Source organism: Scomber scombrus, chromosome 14 (genome assembly GCF_963691925.1).
Source record: "Scomber scombrus chromosome 14, fScoSco1.1, whole genome shotgun sequence".
In the NCBI taxonomy this organism is placed as follows: Eukaryota; Metazoa; Chordata; class Actinopteri; order Scombriformes; family Scombridae; genus Scomber; species Scomber scombrus.
The window spans coordinates 27,942,880-27,954,373 of NC_084983.1; positions in this window are offsets into that span (position 1 = coordinate 27,942,880).

The window sequence follows — 11,494 nt, forward strand, 5'->3', positions numbered from 1 at the left end:
AATCAGGTGGTGTTTCTGTGGTGAGATATAAGACATAAACACTTCAGAGTAAAGAAATACAGACAAAAGCTAAGCAAAAACATAAAAAACTAAGGTGTTAAAAGTGTAAAATCATATATCAGCACTTTAAAAACACATCTTAAATATAGTGTGGGGCTAAACGAGTCCCTGCCTCGGGGTGACAAAGGAACGAAGGAAGAAAAGAAGGAAGGAAGAAAGAGAGGAAGGAAGGAAGGAAAGAATAAAGAGAGGGAGGAAGGAGGGAGGGAAGGAAGGAAGGAAGGAAGGAAGGAAGGAAGGAAGGAAGGAAGGAAGGAAGGGAGGAAGGAAGGAAGGAAAGAAGACAAGCAGGAAAGATGGAAGGAAGGAGGGAAGAAAAGAAGGAAAGAATAAAGAGAGGAAGCAGGGAGGGAAGAAGGACAGATGGAAGGAAAGGGGGGATAGAAAGGAATGAAGGAAGGAAGATAGGGAGGGAGGAAGGAAAGAAAAGAAGGAAAGAAGGAGGGGAGAAAAGAAGGAAGGAAGGAAGAAAAGAAGGAAAGAAGAAAGAGATGAAGTAAGGAAAGAAGAAGGATAGATGGAAGGAAAGGGGGGAAGGAAAGAATGAAAGAAGAAAGAAGGAAGGATGGAAGGACAGATGGAAAAAAGGAAGGAAGGAAGGAAGGAAGGAAGGACAGTGGGCCTGATCGGACCCCTTAGCGGCCCTATTCTGGCCCCTGGGCCTCATGTTTGACCCCCTGCTCTCTATCACAGTGATCCGACACTAAACTTCTTTCTTCTTGACAGGAAGTAGTGACGGAGTTAATGAGTCTGTCAGATTACAGCGAGTCGTCTCTCAGCTTCAGGCAGAAATAAAATAAACATCATGAAGAGTTTAATCCAACAAACGACCACCAAGCTTTTAAATCCTCCAGAATTAGGTCAGAGTCTAAAACATGAGAAACATTATTTATATTTTAGGTTTGGGAAAGAAGCTTTACTGCTGCTGATGTGAGCAGCGAGGAAAAGAGAATAATGTATTTATACATATTTAATAAATGTAATGATAATAAACTATGAATACTAAACATGTTGTTTATTACTTTATTTTATTGTCTTTACTTGTCAATTATGTATTTAATCCAAACTGACATCATGTCAGCCGGATCATTAAAAAGAAGGAAGGAAGGAAAGAAGGAAGGAGGGAAGGAAGGAAGGGAGGAAGGAAAGAAGGAAGGAAGGAAGAAAGAAGACAAGCAAGAAAGATGGAAAGAAGGAAGGAAGCAGGGGAGGAAGGAAGGAAGGAAAGAAGGAAGGAAGCAGGGAAGGAAGGAAGGAAGGAAGGCGGGAAGGAAGGAAGAAGGACAGATGGAAGGAAAAGGGGGATAAGAAAAGAAGGAAGGAAGGAAGGAAGGAAGGAAGAAAGGAAGGAAGGAAGAAAGAAAGAGAGGAAGGAAGGAAAGAAGGAGGGAAGGAAGGGAGGGTGGATGGAAGGAAGGAAGGAAGCAAAGAAAAAAAGAAGGAAGGAAGGAAAAGAAGACAAGCAGGAAAGATGGAAGGTAGGAAGGAAGGACGGAAGGAAGAAAGGACGGAAGGAAGGGAGGAAGGAAGAAAGGAAGGAGGGAAGAAAGGAAGGAAGGAAGGAAGGAAGGAAAGAAAGAAAGAAAGAAAGAAAGAAAGAAAGAAAGAAAGAAAGAAAGAAAGAATCTCAAGTTGTTTTTCAGGATATTTTGACAGAAGGATACCCTTCATTCATGATTTATTTTGCAGTGTTTTGATGTATTTTTAATATTTTCTGTATATTTCTGTTTTATGATGTTTGTCTGATCTTTGTCAGTACTGCTGCTTTCTTATCTAGGATGCTTCTTAAAAAATAGATTTTTAATCTTATTGAAGTTACACACAAAAAAAAGTTTATATGAAAAACTATCTATATAATATTAGCTCTTGATCTTCTTAAGCACAACTCTGTTAATAGTTTATTTGGTTGTCTTTTCATTTATCTTGTGTTTATTGCTTTTTTATGAGTTATTGTTCAAAAAGAAACCTTCAGCCAAAGTTTAATGTGAATTCACTGTTACATTTTGTATTTTTTGGAGTGAAAACAGGTTCACAATAGGTATCAAATGCGACGTCCATGATGTCTTGCTGCAACTTTTGTGATTGACCCGGTTTGGTTTGACTGTTTATAAAGAATAAAGTAAATAAATTATCACCCAATTCTGTGTTAAACCATTTCAGCCAACTTCATTCCAACTTATTACTACAAGTTTTACACTTATTTATGGAAATGATGATCAATAGGCCTCATTTAAATGAAGGTATACGTCATTTTTGAGCCATAATCCTCTAATATATTCTCTCAAAATGGATTAAAAGCAGAAATTTAACCCCTTTAAATTTGACTCTCATTGACCCTAAATCTTTGACAATTAGTATCTTTATGTATTAAATATTTTTCTTTTACAGCTTGTTTGTTAGGAATAAATAAGTCAAAAGGAAAATGAACTAAACAAAAGGCTTCAGGGCTTCGTCAGTCTGCTGCTCAGTTCACTGTGGCAGAGGGTATCGATTGATTTATTGATCAGCTTCTATATTGGGAAGCCTTTGAAGGAGACAGGTGGACAGATGGAAACAAAAGCTCCGTCTCCCATCTGCAGTCTCTCTCTCTCTTTTCTTTGTTTCTTTGTTTGCTTATAACAATCACAGCTTCTCCTTAAGTTTCCCTTTCTGCCCTCTCAGCAATAAATCGATGTATGACGGATCAAATAAAAGCTTGAGGCGTTTAAAATCCTCTCTCTCTCTTTTCTCTCTCTCTTTCTCTCTCTGAGCCTTCGTCCTCAGAGATGGTCTCAGAGTTAAGCCTGGTTTAACAGCAGAAGCTCACAGTTTAATTCTGCTTCTTCTGTGTTCAGATCTAATCCACACACAGCCTGTCTCATTCAGATAAAGAGAAAGGAAAATAAAATAGCTTTTTGTAGATGTGTTTTTATTAAAGATATTCACTGCAGAATAAAGTCAAAATATGGAAATGTTGCACCTTTCACTTCAAATCTCTGCAAAGAAACAGATGTGGGTGTTTGTAACAGAGCTGCAATTAATTGGCTACTATTTTGACATTTAAATAATTGTTTTAGTCATATTTTTTAAAGGAGAAATGGTAAATATCATGTTGGGAAAAGATGAAAGCAAATGTGTTGAATAACTTAAAGAAAGTGATTTATTTTGACCATGAAAACAACAAGGAATCAATCAGAAAGAAAAAATACAAATGATTAAATTCAAATCCTGCAGGAAGCTGGTGGCTTGTTTATATCCACAATATAATGTAACAATATAAAATAATAGCCTTTATTTGTAGAAGAAACAACAGGTTACAACTTGTAGTAAACACAATAAAATACATGATCTGGACCAGAATACAATGACACACACACACACACACACACACACACACACACACACACACACACACACACACACACACATTCCTTCCCTGCAGGACTTTGCTCTTTTATTCTCGGTCTGTTTCGGAAACATCAGCGTGTAAACATTCACACCATAGAGGAAATGAGAACATTCCTCAGTCTGCTGCAGGAACACTGTTGTTACCTTCACTGTGTGTGTGTGTGTGTGTGTGTGTGTGTGTGTGTGTGTGTGTGTGTGTGTGTGTCACTCTTGCGTTCATGCATCTAAAACATGAAACTGTTTGTTTGGACGTGGCTGATTTTTCTGTTTACTTACAACTGAAGCTGCAACTAATGATTATTTTTATTATCAATAAGTCAAATCAGTGTTTATTTTTTATTTTACAGCAAGACAACATCTACTACCGTTAGACCCTCGATTCAGATGAGGAACTCCTAAAAAAAAACCTTTAACGAGGTAAAATAGAAAGAAACAGGAAGAGAAGCAGAGGAGTGATCCAGGAAACAGATGTGTGTACAGAATAAACCAAGATAGCAAATTTATAGTAACAGGATGACAGAATTATATGTAAAGTTCATAAATAAATCTGCAGATTTAAATGATCAGAAATGAGTGAAAATGCTTGTTTCAACTTCTCACAGTTCAAGCAGATGTATTTAAATATCTATGTTCAGTTTACCATCAGAAAAGTTGAAAATATTCACATTTAAGAAATAGGAACCAGTGGATTTTATCTTTAAGAAAATAGTAAAAACAAGTAATTCATCATCAAAATTGTTGCCAATTAATAAAAAGTTACTTCAGACTAGTGATGTGTATGAGCCCATTTAATCATGGCGGATTAACCGACAAATAACCGAATATTCGCTGCATGCCGACATTCACAAGAGCTAAATAGATAACAAGCTTTAACTGCACAAACTTAAATACTGTATATAAAATTAATTTAAATGATAATCAGCCTTCATTTCTTTACACAAACACATTAATTAAAAGAATAAATCTTACAGACTTACAGAATGCAGTTGTCTCATTTCCTGACTGGCTTTTTAAACTGGTTTCCTCGAGTTGGTTCATTTCAGTCCAACAGTGAAAACCTTTTTAACCCTGCAGAGTCGACCTGAGGAGCGAAAGAAACACAAATAAATGAAACCTGAAAACTCACACACACACACACACACACACACACACACACACACACACACACACACACACACACACACACACACACACACACACACACACAAAACAATATGAAGAAACAGGACTTGGTTGATTAGTTGACTTTTTGGTGAAAAACATGAATAAAATGGTCAAAAAAATAACTAAAAAATACATTAAATAGAAAAAGATGTAAAATTCAAAACAAACTGGAGTTTTATTCTAACTTAAAAACATAAAAAACGGCATTAAATTTACAGCAGGAAACAGAAATCCTCCAAATTAAAAGAACAAATATCTCTGCAGTCACATTTCATCTTCAGATCTTTGTCTCCATCTGGTGGTCAGTTCGAAAAACAGCAGCAGTTTGATTATTATCTTATTGATCTCAGTTTATCATTGATTTGTGAGTAGAGTCTCGTCTGGTAAAGGTATTTTTATTTGTCACACAGTCTCTGCATTTAACCCAACTTAAGTACTAGGAGCAGTGGTCAGTGACTCACATCAAATTAGAACTTTATTCTTGTGATATTACAACTTTTTCATATAATTATAACTTTTCTTTTAAGGTTATTCTCATATTACACTGGTCATAATACTCAATCATAGCCTGTAAATTATAGGACAATAAAAGTCAGCCTATTTCTCTTCTCCCAAACGCTGTGGGAGTGGCCGCCGAGTTCGCTGAAACCCCGCCCCCTACCAAGTGTCAATCAAAGTCACCACCTCTACTAGAAACATGGACGCTACGTCTGAGACAGACTGTATATAAGAAATGGACGTAACATCCATGACGTCACCCATTGGTTTGTGGACTGCTGCTCGGAGGCCAATAGTTTCGGATCTGAGCAGCGCCATCTTGAAAATTTCAGGTGCATGCCGGGAAAAATACAAAACACAGATTCTACTTATATGGGCATCAGGAGGAGCAAGAGGACAGAGCGGGGGAGGTTGCGAGGGCTGGATCTACCACAGTCTACACCGGCAACCTGGTGATGCTAACCAAGTTAGCTGTTACGACTATAACCACAAAACTCCGGAGAAAAACTGTCGGTGTGAAACAAGTTCACGGCTATTTCCTGCAGTCTATCTGTCCGCGTTCCTGAACCTGTGAATCAATCAACCTGTCAATCACCACGTAGCCACGCCCTAATGCATACCCTGCTTTATCGTCACATATAAAATCAGGGAGGCCAAAATGTCCCAAATGAACATCATACTGCATTGAAGAAGGCTTTAAACTAGCGATTGAGACCATAAACACATTTTGAAAACGTTTACTGAGGTTAGAAATCAAGTGAGAAGTTGGTGAATTCTCCATTGACTTGTATAGAGACGGAAGTCCTTTTGACACCAAAACAGTCGCCCCCTGGTGGCCTTTTGATAGAATGCAGTTTTAAGTTACTTCCGCGTTGGCCTCATGCAGAGGACCGGAACTCCCCGCCTGGTCTGAGAGCTTTCTGCTGCTAACTCGGCGGCTAACAGGCTAACTGTAGACTGTAGTAGTAGTAGTGTGTGCTGAATGTATTTATACCTACAGCAGCAGGGGTAACGCGTCGGTGATTTTCAGACCCGCCCACTAAATCCAGACACAGAAATGTTGAAACACAGTTTCTGAAGCCTAGCTCCACAATTAAAATCTAAATGGTTGAAATGCTTTTTACACCTTTTTTAGAAATACATTCATGACCTATTTAATGTGTTTAGAAGAAAATGTCTGAATTCACTTTACACAGTCTTTAAGCTTAAGAAAATTAATAAAATAAAAACAGAAAAACGACTCTGGTTTTATTAACAGATTACTTTTATTATAAATATACAGTGTTAAAATGGAATGGTACCTGACACTGCCAGCCGTTTACCGTTGATAGAAAAGAAAAATGGAACCGGGGTTTTTTGTGCCGCATGTCTGCAAACATCAAAATCACATAAAATATGCAGAGACAGACTTTTTCAATCAACAGGAATAACAAACAAAAAAAATCCCAAAAAACATTCAAGTCAAACGCCTTGGCGGCCATTGTTAGGTGCACACAGAGGCAGGTGACTGAAGATGATAACGGGAAGCGATTTGTTCTCTTCAGTGTCCAAAAGACTTCGGCACAGTTTGTATAAAGAAAAGAACGACTTCGCTTTGATGACAGTTGATCTGGGGGTCCGTCTCGATGAGGAGAGGGAAAAAATGAAAAAGAAAATAAAAGAAAAACATGAGAGGAAATGGTGAAAAAATAAAGAGATCACAGGAAGATGTGACAGAGACATTCATCTGTACTAAACATCCAACAGTTTAAAGGTGCCACACGCAGCTTTTTTAACATTATTTTGACCTCACATGATGAAAAAAGTGGTTTATTAACTTTTCTTAAATAAAGACTGCATTTCCTACAAGCCTTCTCCTTTTGTTTTATCTATTTTATTTGACTTTTGACCAGTTTTACAACCAGGAAGTTTCTTTATTTTGAATTTAATAAAGAAATATCAAGAATTCACAGATTCTGCCTCCTAAAAAGTGTGAAAATTAAACTGAATTATCTTTGGATGCTGCTCAGGAGAAGAAATAAAGGCAACTCGGACACATTTCTCTGTATTTTTGGACATTTTATACATTAACCCAGTAATAGAGTAATAAAGAAAACAGGTGAATAGATAAGGGAAGGGCTTATTAAAGTTGCAGCCTTAAATGTTTCAGAGTTCACTTTAATGTTGAATTGAAGCGCTAAAGATTTGAGATGGTCGTGCGTTTCACAGTTAATTCACAGATGTTAAAAATTTCACATGTGGCACCTTTAATTTGATCATTAATCTTCATGAATGTCCGCTCAATTAGATGAATCACATCACTGAAACCTGAGCTGCTCTGATGTCCGCCTGGCCCCCCCAAACGGCCACTAGGTGTCCCTGTTGTCGAGTCCTTTTTAATAAAAAAAGGTCCAGTTCGCTCCGACAGACACGGATCATCTCCCCATCGTGTCATCACACACAGCGTCATTAAAACATCACAGGACAACAGTTGTTCAAGTCAATGGCATGAAGGCTTTTAAAAGATGAGCAAATTTTTAAACTTTCATTTGCTTTGAAACTCCAATTTTCACTCCGAAGTATCAGGCACTTATTTTTAATGACTTTTACATAAATGAACAGTGCCGTTCAAGATCCGATGCTGAAGTAGTGTGCAAAACACTGGATATAACAAATCTGTTTTTAACATGCATAACAAAATGTAAACATTTAAATCTTAAACTTTATCAAAAAAGGAGAAAAAAAAAAGAAATTATACCTAAAAGAAACCTTTACAAACTAAAGCTTAAATAACCAAAAGAAGGAGAGAAAAATAAAAATAACAACTATTCAACTCTCGTACTGGTTTAACATGCTGCTCAACTCTACACTACGAGATCTCCCCTACCAGTTTTTAAAAAGACACAGCAGGACGTTACAGCCCTGTGTGGCATGATGTCATTGACAAAAAACAAAACAAAAAAACATGCAGAAAAAATAACAAAAAAAAAGGAAAATGTTCAGGAGATCCAGGGCTGAGACACTGAGATTAAACTGGTCCAGTGGGGCTCCCAGTTTGGGTCGAATGCTCAAAAAAAAGACCGGTTTGTACGACGTCTGAAGGCAAAAGCGTTCGAAGCTTTGGGCTCGAAGACATTCATTGTGTTGCACTCGTTTTTACATAAAAAAGAAAACATGTAAAGCTTTTTTTTTAAAGATCTTGAAAGAAGAAGTACTTGTTCAAACCCAGATTACTATCAGCGTCTGCAATCCATAACCTTAATAATTGTTGATTTGTGCATTTTAAACCAACCCAGATAGCTAGCGTTCATTTTTTAAGGCGGCTCAAACATGTCGTCCAATCGAACAATAAAATCAACAGTCATCTGCAAATAAACGAGATGCTGCTTTTGTCAACTACCATAGATTACGAACAATTTTAATGGTTATTGTTGTAACGCTGCGCTGTGCTAGACAAGACAGATTGACAGGCGTAGCAACAGTTGCTAAGGAGGAGGGGTGGGCTTAGCGAAGGATCGATCCCAACATCGGAAAGGAGTTTGACTATTCGTTTGAAGAATGTCGTCTAAAATCGGCGGGTTGTAACTGAGGATTTCCGTAACTTTCCGAAACCAACGATCCACTTTTACGCGTTGTGATTGGTTAGGTGATTGGTGGAGTTAAAATGTTTCTCTCTTTATCCCAGTTTATTTACATTAGTTTTTTTTCATAAAGAACTGCAGATGTCACATAAAAAGGTAAAGAGTTGCGAAGTGGTTGTGCGAAGAGTTGCGTTTATTCTTCCCCCCAATCGTCAAAGTTACGTTACGTCACAGTTTAGATCAACAAGAAACTCTCCTGGTTAAAAGATCGACAATTACGTTAGAAAACATCTGGATATTTAGTTAAAAAACTGATGCTACGATGCTGCATACGTAGACATTTTCGGGACCGATGTTAACAACAATGACCAAGGTGCATTTTAAGCAAGCAACAACCAATCACAGAGCTGCAAATTTGGTCACAGGTGCCACTAATGGAGGTGTTACACTCACTGATTAAACACCAGCAAAGGCTCATGGGTATTGTAGTATTTCTCAGAGACAAAATGGAAATAATTTAAACTGGTGGCCTTTAGGATTATGAGATTATCGGGAGCGTTTCTACGTTAAGTAACATCTGACGAGATTATTTAAAGAAATATTTAAATAGTTGACGGCCCCTTCTTCTTCAGTGGTGGCACACTACTAAAAAGCTTTACCATTGCCTCTCACCGTTATTACCTGCTGTTAAAAATCCCTCCAGCTCTCTCTGAAGCTGCTCAGAAAAGGTAGGAACTTCTTTAAAAAAATAAGTCTTTTGCCTTCAGACGCGATCGTACGAAGCAGCCTTTTTACTGCTGGAGCGCGACGCCGGGAAGCTGCTGCAGAAACACCTTTTAACACCTTAATAAATAAAGGTTTTTACTGACAGGATGAAAGCAGAGTAAGACACAATATATATATATTTTTTAATCCGTTGTAAGATTATTATCGCGTGTTGTGGAAGATATATTAAATCTTACTGCATTGATAATAAAAATATGACTTATCTCAAGAAATAAATCACCTTACTGTTGCTGCTCCTCGAGCCAAGGAGGAAAAGTGACATTTCTTAAAGCAAAAACAATGAAAAATAATGACTTAATATCCTGAAATAGTTGTGACTTCAACATATTGACAAATGTTACTGGAATGCATGTGTTGTAGTGTGCGTGTGGAGGTTTTATGATCATTTCTTGACGGATTACATTTTGCTTTGGTGCGTCTGCCCAGCTATTAACAACTAGAAAAGTATACATATCTGTACTCATGCATTCGTTCACAAACAATTCATATCTGTCTCACATGATGCCAAGAGTCAAATAATATAACAGAAGAAGAAAATAAACTGCAAATATTTTCATTAGAAGTCGATAAACCGTGAAATTTAGTTCTTTAAAAATAATAATTTCCCACTTCAGAAGATTTGAGACTGAAATTAAAGATTTTAAGACTGAGATGAAAATTATTTGCAGCTACATTTAAAATAAAAAACAAAAAAAAACAACAACAGTATGGCAACATCTACATAAACTAACAAATAAACAGCACCAGTTTATTTCGGTGTCGTAGTTGATTTCACTACTTTACTCTTTGTAAAAATAATAACCATAACGTAAGAAGAAGAAGAAAGAAAAAACATGATATAAATATGGAGAAAACAGTAGGTGTGCAAATCTGAACCAACATCTGTGACAGAAAGAAAAAAAACAAAAAAAAAACTTAAATAAAAAAAAGGAAATTAAAAAGGCTGCAATTAAAGGGATACCTTAAATTTTTTAAACGCTACACAAGGTTTTTTTTTGTCATAGTATGAGGGGTTATAGTTGGGGTGTTGGCACTTAAGATGAGAAAGAAGAAGAAGAAACAGGGCGGATAATGTGAGGGAGAAAAAAACGCCAACATGTTCTTTGGTGAAGTGGAGTGAACGCCGAAGGTTTGATTTCTTTGCTGGTATAGTAACATAAAGATCTGTATCTGGATATCTTCTCTGAATCTATCTTAAAAATCACACTGGTGTAACACTGCTATACAAGCGCCACGGTTACTTTCATTATCGATTATTCTTAAGTAATCAATAAGTTATTTGATCCTAAAATGGTTAAAAAGTGTCCATGGTGTCTTGTTTTGTCCACGAGCCCAAAAATTTTCAGTTTACCGTCAAAAGAGGATGAAAGAAACCAGAAAGAAATCATTTATTAGAAACTGGAACCAGATAATTTTAATGCTTTTCTTCTTAAAAAAATGACTCAAAATAACTGACTTATATTTTTATTACTGGACAGTTGTTAAAACTTGGTGCCTACATTTCATGTGACATTCGAGGCTGTGAAAAAGTCACCTAAACGCGTTGGCACGCTTCAAAAACGAGCGCTCATTCAGTCGTATAATGGTGTCGCCTTTCGTAATTTTCCGTAAAAGAGATTACGAAAAACTTGAATCTACTTTCACGACTCAAGTCACATCATTCGAGGTTGAGTTCACTTTTTTTTTTTAAAGTCACAAGTCACGTTTAAAAGTCACCTAAACACCTCGGCACACTTCAACAAACGAGCGTTCATTGGGTCTTATAATGGCGACGAAAACCTTTCACACTGTTAAAACGCTTTCGTAAATTTCCGAAAAAAAGAGATGAATGCGACACAGTGAATCGTTAAGACATTTTGCATATAAAGGTCCGATCACACAAGCTAACGTAATATATCCAGATACAGACGACATGTTAATAATGAGGTTCTGTATTTTTCTTGCGGTAAAATAAACACAGACTAACATCAAGCTTTTTATACCAGGTGGAAATGGGAGTCTAAGTGTGTCCAATTGCATGCTGGGAAAGACTACCCAGC